This window comes from Pinus tabuliformis, chromosome 2_2, assembly GCF_031772625.1.
Source record: "Pinus tabuliformis cultivar Carrire ecotype Pingquan chromosome 2_2, CPIR1, whole genome shotgun sequence".
Taxonomy (NCBI): Eukaryota; Viridiplantae; Streptophyta; class Pinopsida; order Pinales; family Pinaceae; genus Pinus; species Pinus tabuliformis.
The window spans coordinates 405,168,909-405,183,067 of NC_142300.1; the positions used below are offsets into that span (position 1 = coordinate 405,168,909).

At 36.4% G+C, this 14,159-nt stretch overlaps 1 pseudogene; it reads right to left on the bottom strand.

Moving 5' to 3' along the window:
* Nucleotides 1-8,213: 8,213 nt before the first annotated feature.
* Nucleotides 8,214-13,957, bottom strand: LOC149192992 (protein NRT1/ PTR FAMILY 8.3-like; annotated as a pseudogene).
* Nucleotides 13,958-14,159: the final 202 nt, after the last annotated feature.

Here is a 14,159-nt window from a genome sequence, read left to right on the forward strand (position 1 = left end):
AGTCGAAACCCCCCAGACTGTTGAGGCACTTCAGCCCGAGCTGATGGTTATGTCAGGCCCTCGCTATCCTGAGGTTGGTTTCACTTCCAATCAGGAAATTGTTGAAACGATCAAGGCTCGTCATCACTCTCTGCTCTGCATAGAAGATGAATCAAACACCCAGATTTCACTTCCTCCACTCAGACTACACAATCCCATCTCTCATGATTTGGAGGAATCTTACACAGCAAGCACACATGCACAACACAAGTGGTCTACCTTTCTGACATTTGCTTGCATGTCACACTCAAGAGAATGCATACACTCAACATCTTCATATAGCGAAGCACAACATCATGGAAGCACCATAGAATGTAAGCTCAGAGTGTGTTCATCTTCACTATTATATCTTTCTTGTTCGCTGGTTCACACACTTGCCTTGTTTGCTAACCATGCCTTCACCAACATGGGTCAACCAATGTGCTGGTGGCTGCATTGGAAGTATCACTTCACATGAGACAAACCATACATTGTTAGCTTAGGAGTAGGAGTAGTGTTTGCTTTCAGTTAGTTTGCTTGCATGCTTGTTTGCTTACTTGCTTTGTTTGTTTGTTTGTCTGCTTGCTTGTTTGCTTATTTTCTTTGCTTTCACTCTTGCTTTTCTTTGTTGTTTGTTATTTTTCTTGTTTCGTTTCGTAGGATAGTTTTGCATGAAACCATGTATGACTCTTGAAACAAGCTGGGTGAAGTACAAGAGGGCTTGTACAACTATCACTAATTTGTTATCTATCATCCTACCTCTATATGAAGAACTTGTTACGTTTAGTTCATGATACATCGATGGAAAATATTTACTGTTCGAAGTGAACATCGGTGAAAACACAATGCTTGCGTGCTAACTAGTGTCACCTACTCTAGTCAGTTTTTTTTGCCTTAACCCTTGTCAGATTAGTCAGGTAGAGTAAGGTGAGGGGGAAAACCTTAACAAGCACGTCAGAGGTGTAATAAACTACTTCTTTGCTGGAACAACCTCTTCTTCTCTCAATAAGTCAGGATCCCTCTTCTGCCTCTGAAATGAATAAGTGCTATGCACAGTTTGAAAAAATGAAAAATGAATAAGGCGAAAAAAGAGAAAGGCTTCTTACACAGAGAGGTGATGCAAGTAACTCCACCAGGGTACTGACCAGGCTCGCTGGGAGCAGAGCCATGCTTTTTTTCCTATGTGACTCCGCCGAGGTACTATCCAGGCCTACTAGCAATGGACCAACACCAAAGATGAAACTAAGACTCTGACGACTATATTGCTTGTGCACCAATATACCCCTCAACCCCAATCAAAACAATTGTGTTTATTTGGTTTGGAATGTGTGTCAATAGACCAAGAGCTTGGCAAATTCTACATCTTACAATCAAGCTAATGTGAAGCCAAGACAAACTGAATTGAACAATAATTCCGAAGGTGTTAGACTTTCTTTTCACGAACAAGGTCCATTCATAGAGCTTGGAGTTCTACCAGTGAGTCACTAAGTGTTGTAGCAGGTAAAACCACCCTCCAAAATTTTGTTTTAGCTTTTTTTTGGAGACTCCCTTCCAACCTTCAACTTCATTTTTGAGTCTCCCTTCCAGCTTTCACAGCAACTTGCCTTACTTCGTCAAGTTCACAAGCTTCAGTGTCTTTCTTGCACAAAGGAAACCTGTTGATCACAGCTTGATCCATTCCCCTCACAAGTTGTTCACTCGGACTTGGTCCAAATGCCGGGTGAGCAGCTTCCCCAAGAAAATTGGGCATTTCTAAAGGCCAACCAACCTTCCCTCCAAAAATTGTGCAATCCTGTCTGGCAGCCTGTTGGGCTCTAAGATTGCGCAATCCTGCCAATCAACACTCCCAGCAGGAATTGTGCAATTTTCCCCAACAGGGCTACTTAGCCTAGAATTTGCCCAAATCTAGGCAGAAGTCAGATGCTTTGCATAGAAATTGTGTAAATCTCCTAGGCATTTAGCCCAGCTCCCAGCCAGAAATGCACATTTCCTTGAAGCAGTCGAATAACCTCTTGCATGTGTAGTTGATTTGACCGGTTCCCTTCGGGACCGAGAAAAAAAGACTTGCATGCATGGGCTTCTTCTCCCAAGGGAGCATGCAAAGGCATCCCTTGTTTCAAGGATCTATTTTTAGCAATTGGAGGTTACATGCAAGGATCATTTCAGAAACCTCCCACCAAGTGTCACTTTCCCTAGATTTGCGGCATACGTGTCACAACCTTGATGTTATCAAAACTCATCAACCAGATGTTGCAGAGCTCATTCCTCACATCAACCTTACATCTCTGACATCCCACATCACATCTAGGAGTATTCAGCACGTTCAACTCAGCTGTTTTGCAGAAAGCCCGCTTCCCATGCCTTGTGTTGCATTTCTGTCTCTTTTTGTGTTTTTGCTTGTATGAGTAATGTTTGCTTGATTTCTTTGAATTCTTGTTTTCGTTTACATGTATATTAGCTTTTCCTAGCACCATTTTTTTCATCAACATCTCACTGTTCTGGCATGCATGAAACCATTTTTTGTGAACGATCACCGATTCGGCGAATCGCCTCACCCACATGCATTTTGTTCAACTTTCTGAATCTGTCATTCACCATTTGCATGCACGATCATTCACTTATGCTTACACTCGGTATTAGCATGCATTCACACTCACAGTCACTCTCAGTGTCCCATCAGCAAGTCTGGGCAGCCTTAGCTCGGACTCTGCCTCACTAAGAGCCTCACCAAGATAGCATTGCGCAATCCTAAGAGGGAAGGCTCTTCCTTCCTCCACGAAAATGTGCATTTCTACCCATAAGTTGTTCCCTAGGCCTGATTTGTGTAATCCTGAGGGACAGTGACTGCTGGCCAAGAAAATTGTTCAATGCGGTCACTGAGCCTGCAACCATTTCTAGCTCAGATTGTGCGTTGTGTAATCCCAGCAGTCAGCAGCTAGACTATATTGTGCATTGTGCAGTTCTAGTAGTTAGTAAGTCTCCCAGTAGCCCAGATTGTGCCTTGTATAGTCTTGGCAGTCGGTCTCTCGACCTCCCGGCCGAAATTTCACAACTTTCATGATCAGTCACACAAGTATGTTGCAAGTTAGTTCTCAAGTTCATTTTGGTTTTCGACTGATAGATTGCTTCACATGAGTGTTTCCATGTCACCAATTATTGCAGGTGCTCATCTGCCTCTTAGTAGTGCAGGTACAATGGTTTCCAAGAGAGAAAAGTCGAAGACACTGTTCAGAGCACACCTGGAGATGCAGCCCATCAAATGTCCATGAGCTTGCCCACTCACGAAGACATCAAGTTGTTCGTAGAAAAGGATATCAGGATATGACAACAACAACATCACCGCGAGTAGCATCATGAAAAACAGCTAAAGGAAACATACCGAATGTAGCGAATGCAAGAGGAAGGTTGTTGCAAACACAAAGGCAGGACAAAGTTTGCAATATCAAGTAGATCCACTTATAATGAAAGCAACTTTGGAAACTCGGGCTATGAGGTGACGACGCGACATGAAGGTCGCGCGAAGATAGATAATGGAACAAAGAAGGAGTTGCACGTGTTGAAGCAACAACTCAAGGAAAAACATGAAGCTACACAAATAGATGAATGACTTACAGTAGGATCAGGAACAGCAGTGGACACAACGTGCAGTCACGGATGAAACTGTGCCCGTACAAGTTAAAGATTCATCCCAACAGCTAACACGGAGAAGACATGGTGAGTAGTGTTGTTGATCAAATGCAAGGGATTCAACAACATGCATGTCATTTTGCGCATGCATGTAATCCAACCCATTCAACACACTCACCAAGGTGAAGACAAGAAGCAAGCCCAACTGGACCTAAACATGTACTTTGGCAAGTTGATGTGCATGACCACCAACACACACTTGAAGATCAACACAGACACTATGCATCAGTGTGTTGCTAGTTCAGCCACACCCAAGAAGACCATGCGCATGTTAGCAGACGAGTTGGATGAAGGGGATGAACCGATGCACCGGTTGCAATGGAGGAAAGAGTTTGCTTCAACAAGATGTCACCATGAGGTGCATGCACACCATCATGGATAACCAAGCTTGGCATCAGCTCACCACGTTCACCATCGCAAGCATGTCAAAGAGTTGGTCTCATCACAGCAGATTGAGTGTCAGTGATGTCTTGCATGGCTTACTCAAGCCATGTTGTCTCACATGAGTAGATGTGCATTGTAATGTTGAGTCATGTCAAGTGTAAGTCAATTGTCAATAGTTGGATGTAATAGTCAAAGAGTAGGTGAAGAGTCATGAGGGTAGCTAAACTATCATAGAGGGGAATGTCAAGGGTCACCCCACCTTTGCTATAAATAGTCCCTCATAACTCATTGTAAGGGCTTTTGGTCAACGAAGCTTCTAAGAAGACTATCTTTGAAAGAGCTTGGACAATATCGTAACGCACCTTGGCTTCTCCACTTCACGGAGCTAGTTCATCTCTTTGGAGGAGTAGGAGGATGTGGTTATAACATTCCACTATTGGGGCTAGTGGGTTTACATGGATGTATTGTATGATTGGAAGTTACACTTCTTTATATAATAAGCGCCAACACACTTTCACACATGTATTGTATCTATTGTAAGATTGATATTTAACACTTGTAATGCATGTTGCTTTAACCTGTGTTGTACATTTGAACTGTTTCATTTGTTGTAATGCATAATGTATAAATGGAAATGTGTTGTATATGTTGTTAATTATGTCCCATCAATGTCGACTGCTTTGTTGGACATCAGACAGACCTTTCATATGAAGCTCGATGTAACAATTGTTGCACTCATTCACACTGATTTGTGAATGTTGTACACGTGTGTTATATTACCTTGTATGTTGTGACTACCGCATCCGTGTGGACTGCTCCGCCAGAAGATGTGTATGTCCTGTGTGTTTTGTGTTCCTAGCCGAGTTGGGACTGATCCCTTTCAACCTAGAACTCACCTTCACCCTTATCTCAACCCACTTGTGTTAAAACCTCTCATACACCTTCCTTGACTCACTGCAGTGGGAACACCCTTGCTACTAACAGAGTTCAGATTCTAAAGAGTTATCTTACTTGCCTCTGTGTGACATCGCAGTCAAGGGATTACCATATGACCCACTACTGGGACTCCTACAACAAACAATTTGAGGTCTGATTGGGACTTCTTATTGGGGAGATCCCCTTACATGTTGGTGGGTCCATCACCGTCAACAGGTCCATTCACACTAGAAGAGGCCTTATCTGACTAAACCCTTTCTTCTTGACATGGATTTTTCTTCTTCCTCTTTCTCTTATGTTTTTATGTACTACTGTGTTTTGGTAAAAACACAACCCCCCCCCCCATTATTCACTTAATTCTCATTATGGGGACCCTTTGATTGAATGGTTGGTCATATTACTATTCAATTTTGAGAGTTTGGGTTGCCTAAATGAGCTCGTTTGGTTCTTATCTTCCTATTATAACTCATTTGATCTCATTTGTACATTTGGTTTGAAAATGATGCCTAGCCAAGGATTGAGCATTTTCACTATCCTGGCCTAATCAATTGTATAATTTTTCATTATTTCTAGCCCCTGAGACCAATATTTTCATTATAAAGTGATTGTAGTTTATTGGTCAGAGAATTTTTTTTATAATAGAGTTATATCATAGTTTTCAGAGTTATAACATTGAAGGAACCCTTTTGGAATTATTTGATGCCAAAACTCTAATACATATGACATTGGGTCTTTATAATAATAAACAAATATCCAAAGTTTGAACCATTGAATGTGCACTACAAGAAAAAAGGATATTGGTGAGGGTCAAAAAATATCACCATAAGTTCATTTGTGACAGTCAAAAGAGCCTCCGTCACCCAAAACTGAACGTCACAAAAAGTGGTGTCTCCATAAGTATAGGTGTTTTGGTGACATTCAAGTTTGTCACCAATAATGATTTATAATGATGGATAGTGACCATCACCATTTCATATGAGCAATGGTGACGAACCTTAGCTTCTATCACCAAAAAATTGGATGTCACCAAAAGTGGCATCGCCAAAAGTATAGTTGTTTTGGTGACATTCAAGGTTAGTCACTAATAATGATTTATAATGATGGATAGTGACCATCAAAATTTCATATGAGCAATGGTGATGAACCTTAGCTTCTGTCACCAAAAAATTGAACATCACCAAAGTAGCATTGCCAAAAATATAGGTGTTGTGGTGACATTCAAGGTCCACGACGAATAATGACCGTCACCATTTCATATGAACAATAATTATTTATTGTGATGGACATTTCATGATCATCACTATTGATGCATATATATATGTTGATGTTCGTTGACCATCACCATTTCATATTTTGGTGAGGGTCGAAAAATGTCACCATAAGCTCATTGGTGATAGTCAAAAGAACCTCCTTCACAAAAAAATGAATGTCATCAAAGATTGCATTGTCATTCCATATGAATATGAGGGCACAATGGAATCGAACCACCAACCTCCTTTTTGTAAAGAAGGTGCTCTTCCATTGAGCTAGCACCCTTTAAAGAATTAGACTTTAAAAAATTAGACCTTGAAACTTTATAAATTGTAAATTCTAAAACTTTCAAAAATTATAAAACTTTGTAAAGTCTTGAAAACTCTTTTACTAAACAATAAAAATAGCATCAAAGCTAGAGGTCCCTACCTAATGGTTATGAAAGTTATGAAAAGTGGCTGGAGAGAAAAATAGTTACATATAATATATTATGTTTAGTTGAATACTCAATTAGAAGTGAATATTTGAAGACATTTATAGCCTATAAATTACTTATAATTATCAAACTTTAAATCTACAATTACACCAAAGATTGATTTCTCACTTTGCGAATCATGTAAATTTATTATGATAGTATAAAAATATGTCTCTAAAAGGTTGATTTTCATGCCAAGAAGTAAAAAACAGTGAGCATATATGATGCAATTATGAATAATGAGCTACATACTTGAATCCTACTCACTATGGGGTCTAAAAGACTAATTAGGAGTGCTTCTTGTTATTAATTAATTTGAGATGTAAACATACAACACTCAATAACTATGATCTTGCAATGTAACCACTAAAAAAATGTTTAAATTGTAAGCACAAAGTTTGGCTAGTATCTGTTACACCAAAAAAATATCCAAGGGACATTCAAGCACTTACATATCCGCACCAAGCATGAGTATCCAAAGATGCAATTTCATGGATACAAGGAAAGCACTCTCTACATCTCAATCATAATTACGCCCTCCCATAAGTACTTCAACTAGCAAAGGGGTGTGAAGACAAGAACACCAAAGCAAAAAGAACTAGACAATACAAGTAGCAATTGCATCAAGAGGTGCAAAGGAGCGTCGATAGGAGGAACAGGGGGATAAGGGGGGAAATAATTCATACATTATTTTGTGTAACATTTCAAGGTTTTCAGAGTTTCTATAGGTTGAATGATCATGATTAGTGCATCATAGGATTAATATTTATTTTCCAAACTACAGTGGAGAGGGAAGAAAATATTTTTCAGATATCAGAGAACGTAAATCCATCAAGTAAATCTGGTATCATTCTAGTCAAATTAGGCAATTTATCATTTTGACTAAAGTTTTGTACAAGAAAAAAAATAAAATTACATCAGTAATTTTGCATGGTTCATCTGTAAAGATCATACAAATTACAAATAATTGAAGAGGTATCTAATGATGAGTAAAGTTAGATAACACCTCAATAAATTGCAAACTTGATTATGACTAAAAATCATCCAAAAAAGTTCAAGAACATATAATCATTGATGATAAGTGTGCAACATCATAGCATCTAGCATAATATCAATGTATAATATGAAAATCTAACCACAGTACTGAGCACTAGAGACCTTACATATCCTCTAGGCCATTCTCCAATTTATTTTGATGTTTCAAACTTAATATCCTTTTTCTGTTTCAATTTGAAAATAGAACCTGATAGTAAAGATATAAAAAATGCCATGATCAATATTAATGAAAAACTAGTATTATCACCACTATATCTAACATTGTAACATTGGTAAAAGGTTAATTAGATTCAACTAAACATTTTACAAGCCAATATAATGTTAAAGAAAATTATGTAATCACTTCAGTAGAGAGAAATGACTCATGGATAATTGTAATGCATCACACGAAATTTGGAATTTATCCCTAGTTGGGCTTCTTGTACTTGTATCTATGTACACAAGTGATGTATAACAACAAATTCAGAAAGCTAAGGAAATCTAAAAGTCTAAAGTAGTAGGCTAGATGGCCTTCATTGAAATTGTCGAGTATCCATCCATGCTTTCCTCCTTTAATGGTGACAAAAGTGACAATGGTAACAATTACGATGCTCAAATAGCTTCTTAATGCTATTGTAAGAAGAGAAAGAGAATTTCTGAAGTTGTGCATTGCATCAGGAGACTAATCATAAAAAAACTCTAACCGCCCTATAAAGAAAAAAACTTCTGAAGCACCAAGAAACACTAGGAAATTTCCGAAAACAATGGTCATTGGAACTGGTGTGACTATATCATGTGACCAAATCAAGAGTTATGACAATATCAAAATGCTTGATTTAAAACAAGGCAACTACTGCCATCGAAATTATTGATATGACTAGCCCAATACCCATTTGTTGTAGCTTAGTAAACCCCCTCTTTTCCAGTGTACTTGCAAGAAATATGCACAATTATAAAATCATAAACTTGAACCCATATCATGACTCTCAATGTAACAACTATAGACAATGATGTTGCAGGAATTTTGAAGGAACCAATGCTTGTGTTCATGGTCATGCCCTGTTCGAAAAACATTGTTGGCATTTGGGCATAAATAACAGAGAATATAGTGGCATTCACCCATATGGGAACAATATAAAATTGTCAGCTCCACTTGGGTCACAATATATAGTTTCCAAGGATTAGAAAATCCATTGTCATGAATATCATCATCAGTTATTATAGTTTCTTTTTCAAGACAATTGCAAAATGTTTTAACCTAAACCTATATATTAACGACCAATATATATATATATATATATATATATATATATATATATATATATATATATATATATATATATACATATATATACATATATATATATACACACACACACACACACAGATATATATATATATATATATATATATATATATATATATATATATATATATATATATATATATATATATATATATATATATATATATAGATAGATAGATAGATAGATAGATAGATAGATATCATTTCTCTTATAATACAATTATGTCAACTAGTAGTTCTGGACTCTTGAAACTATCTAACGTACACTACTCATTTCGATGCAATTATTTTGGTGAATAAAATAATCATATAAAATCAGCCCTCAAAGTTAAAAAAATATTAAGAGAGGTACTTGAGATAATTTGTATGCTATATCTTTTGGCTTCTTTGAATAACATAACACTTGTCTCACACCTCCTATGACATTGAACTATCTTGAGGGACTTCCTTTTGCAATTTACACAATGATGCATCTATTACTTGGCATAACCTTGTCAGGGGACTACCTCTAGGTTTATGGAATCTATATAATGGTGTCCCAAAAAAATATACTTATTATATCTAATCCCATAAAAATTATAGGGATAGTATACCCCCATCCCCACCAAACATTGTCTTCGAACCATATAATAACATTGTTGGAAACAAGATCCTCAACATCAATTGAGAAGTAAAACCAAATGATGCTAGAAAGGATGAGTTCAAACATAACTCTCTGATTATCAGAAGAACATGCTTCATCACCATGACTTTGAAGGTTTGTCCTCACCACGTATGAAAAACTTTGAATCTCAGCTAATAGCTCTAGACATGCTTGAAATCACCTTCTCTTCAAAATAAATATGATTCGAGCTTATGAGAGACAAAGTGAAAAGTATTTACCTAACCCTTCCATGCACTGAGAGGAGGGTTAACATCACCCCTTAGGAAATTTCCCCTGTAGTCCAAAATAAAATTTAAAAATAAATAATAAAAGTTACACCTCAATAAAACTCCAATAAAAGAATTACAATAAGATTGAATAAAAATGTCAATGTGATATTTGTTACATTATTGTGCACCCCACTAATTTGCAAGTCGAAAGCCAAACCTCTTGAAAATTAGTTGTTAGCATTATTGAATAACTTTTGGGTTTCATGCGACATCTCAGAATAGCATGGGAGAAGGCCATAACTTATTGAACATAGTTATGGTATGCATAACTTGATTTTTCTTGTTATTATTAAATGAACCGATCATCTCCTCGTCGTTGTCTATTCAGACTATAGTTAAATATTTGAACATAGTCTTGTTCTGGAATAAAAGGAAATGTTAAACATGTCACTTGAGTCATTTTAGTGTTTTCATTTCAAAGAAAATAATTAATAATTTCAAGGAAACAATTGTTTCTGCAAACCCAAATTCTTCAAATGTGTCATTTGTCCATGCATCCAAAGTGCAAGTCATTCATTTTGCATATCATGTTAATAAAACTCAGTAGTTTCAAGAGAAACATTGAATACCATCACATATTAGTTTTACATAATGGTTCACTGGCTTTTGAACTTTAAAAAATGCACAAAAGTTTAGTGAATGACAGTTAAATTTTTTGAAGAGGTATGCTTACTCCCAACCATAATCAAATGCATAATTGCAACTAACCTAATATTTAGTTTTGTGGTTATTTCCCACAAGTTAGAAAGATTAAAAGCATTCAATAAGGAAGCTTCTTGGAGGCGATCAATTTTTTTCATTTGTAAAAGTTTATGTTGTTGGATCTGTGAAAAATAAAAAAATGCAGGCTCAATTTGATATTAATAGTTCAGGTATGCAATATGTGGCAGAAAATGAGATTGTTAGTCTGAAACTCAATGCTCAAGAAAGATATCAAATGAAAGTTTCTACTTATTTTTCAGCCATCTATATTTTAGTCATGATTATTTCGACTTTTTTGCTAAAGAGAAAGTTCAGAAATACATGTACTTGGTGCAACTATGGTTACATGTTAGCAAAATCTCTTGAAAGTAATGGGGAAGGTTAACTTTAAAAGAAATACATTATTTTAATAATCATTTGAAGACACAAAAAAACAAAGGCATGTTATCTAGACAATCTAATGTCATCTATAAGGACTCGAATCTCAATAGAGTTAATGTTATGAAATTATAAACATATAAAAGCCAAGCATAAAATAATGATAATTTCAGAACCATGAACCTTGAATCAAAATTTAAAACTCCCAAATAAAACTCTCAGATTACTAGCACGTTCTGAATGCACACTGCAATATCATGCAATTTAACAAAGGTCTCAAAATTTCAATAGAATGATTTGCTCATCAACGTTTTGTATAAATGGCATGACAGGGACAGGATCAAGATTTAGTCCAAAGACACAAGTTTTACAGGCACTACAATTATCTTTAATTTCCAATACATTAATAAAAGGAAAAAAAGGAATGGCAGAAACCAACGTATAAATGTTCTAGGACATAATTGTTCAGTCTATGTGATCCAAAACATATCTTGTATCCTAACAGTGAACATATTATGTAAAACCAAGGAACCACTGAAACTACCCTTTTTATAATAGTTTACATGTGTTGAAAAACAAAAAAAAACAAAAACACATGGTTATTAAGAACTCCAAACTTTTCATTGAATAGGAACTGAAATATTTTGGTTTGGTACTAATGCGCTCCCTTCAATTCCAAAATACCATGACTGAAATGACATACAGAAGTACAACAAAAGGAAAAAATGAGAATATGTAATTGTTTCACAATAATAATTATCTCTGGATATTAGCATGACTTTAGGGAAGGCTCTTGAACATTTTATAAGTTGAATGAACTAAAACAAGCCCCAAAAGAACACATGAAAGGCTTAATGTCGCCAGTTCCTAATGTAATCAAGTAAAGTCCAAGGAAAGATACAACACATTCAAGCATTGTTTCCTTTTAGTAGATAGTCTGTGCAGTATGGATGTTGCAAGGCCGAAACAAAGGCTAAAATTGTCAAGGTTTCCATTCCCTACAAATGTTAAATTATGGTCATCAATCAGATATTAATCAATTAATAATAGAAAAATAAGCGAGCAGGGAGTCGGTTCAATGTTCAGGGCAACAAAGTTGTTAGATGATCCAAAAATACAAATTTTATCATAGGTTATAAAATTAGAATAAAATAATTATTAATTTAAGATATTAAATTAATAATTATTATTCTAGAATGTTTAATTATTTAATGGAGACTTTTAGAATTAACATATTGTTGTAACTAGATATTACTCTCCAAATGTGTCATATCTTAGGCTCTATTTTAGGAGATTAGTTAGCTAGTTGGTTTGAATAGCATTTAATGTAAATGGACACTTGTTATTTAATAATTGATCCATAATTAGAGGTAGTTAGGACATGGAGCTTATAAATAGCTCATTGCAAGAGTGTTTGGTTGTTCGGGTGTAAACTCTTGCAAAATCAATTATGTAATTGTTTTTTTTCTGATTAATAAAATTATGTGTCTGAGGACACTTCTGCCATTATTGTGGTATCAGAGCTCCAGTAATGCTGCAGTTGATTTGAGGAAGAGATTCCAACAGTTGATTTGAGGAGGAGATTTCAACTCTATCAGATCGTGGAAAAACTCAACTCCGTTGAAGTGATCAGCAAAAGATTGGTATGAAATTTGCAACAAATTTTTTTTTATTGATTTTAGATCTGCCAATTCTAAAATCATTTAAAAAAAAAAAAAAGTTGCATAGAAGCCTGAAGCTGCATATTAGCCTAGAACTACATGTGGGCAAGTAATATATATATATATATATATATATATATATAATGAATTATATTTCATCTTTTTTCTGAGCGCCGAGCTAGATCTGAACCTATATTGTTTCAAATTAACCTGGGCCATGTTCTGCTCATAGAAACTCTTAATTCTGTCTCTGGCATTTCTCTGTTATGGGGTTACCTTAGTGTCAAGAAACTCTGCCGCCTTTTTAAAAGACCTCTCGTCTACGATTGCCTGGAAGGCATGGACATTTTGCATAGGACATAGCACCGCTGCAGCGCAGCAATTCTCACCAACAGCAGCGCAAAATCATTTACAGCGCTATCAAATCTCTGATCACCACTTTTTGCTGAGAAGTTTAAGCCAGGACTCTTCATTTCGTGTACCCTTTATGGCTTCTTCCCAACAAATGTATCCATAGATGGCAGTTGCCAGTCCGGATTTTCCCCTCCTATCTGCATTATCAGCGGATCTTCCATTGTTGTTCTTCGTATTGGTTGTGCTGAACTGAAGAACGTAAATTCAAGATTTCAGCTACTGACATTCACAGCTAATTTAGCAGACCTTTCTCGGCTAGTTGACAAGGCTTCGAGCCCATGCAATGTGAACTGAAGCTGTTACTAGATATTTCTGTTATGCTTCAGTACAGATTCAGCCACTTGTCGTATAGCGCTTGGAGACATGCTCAGGCCAGTGAATTACAGACAGAACAACATAAAGAGCCGTCTGAAGTCCGTGCAAGCTCTACGAATCTAAATGAAAAACTGGAGACCGACAGTTGTAATGTTGCCGACTAAGTTGTTCGGGTTTGCGTCATGTTCACAATTGGTCATCGATCCAAGGCGGTGGGTAATTATTTCAGGCCACACGGGAAGAGCATGTGATGTTTAACGTGTTCCCTGAAGGGGGGACTTTTTTAACCCATCTATTGCTAGATGCGTTGCACTGAGCCGGGTTCTCCTTTGCCACTTTATATTGAATGTGTTGAATTTCGTTTGTCCATGAGAAAGCCAGCAAACCCAACGTCAAGCCAGCGTGAACCAACTTGCCAGCAACAAGCCAGCGTGAGCCAGCCTGCCAGCAACAAGCCAACATGCCAGCAATTAGAAATATTTTTTAATTTTGTAAATATTTGGAGAAATAAGGATTTGTAAAGTTTTGGAGTAATAAGGAGATTTTACTTGTAATTTTTTAAAGAGGATAACTGTAACTCAAAGTAATTTTACTTTGAGGGGGGGTAATTTTTTTTTACCAGATTGTGCAAAAGCACCATTGTAAAAGTCAAATTTTGAAAGTT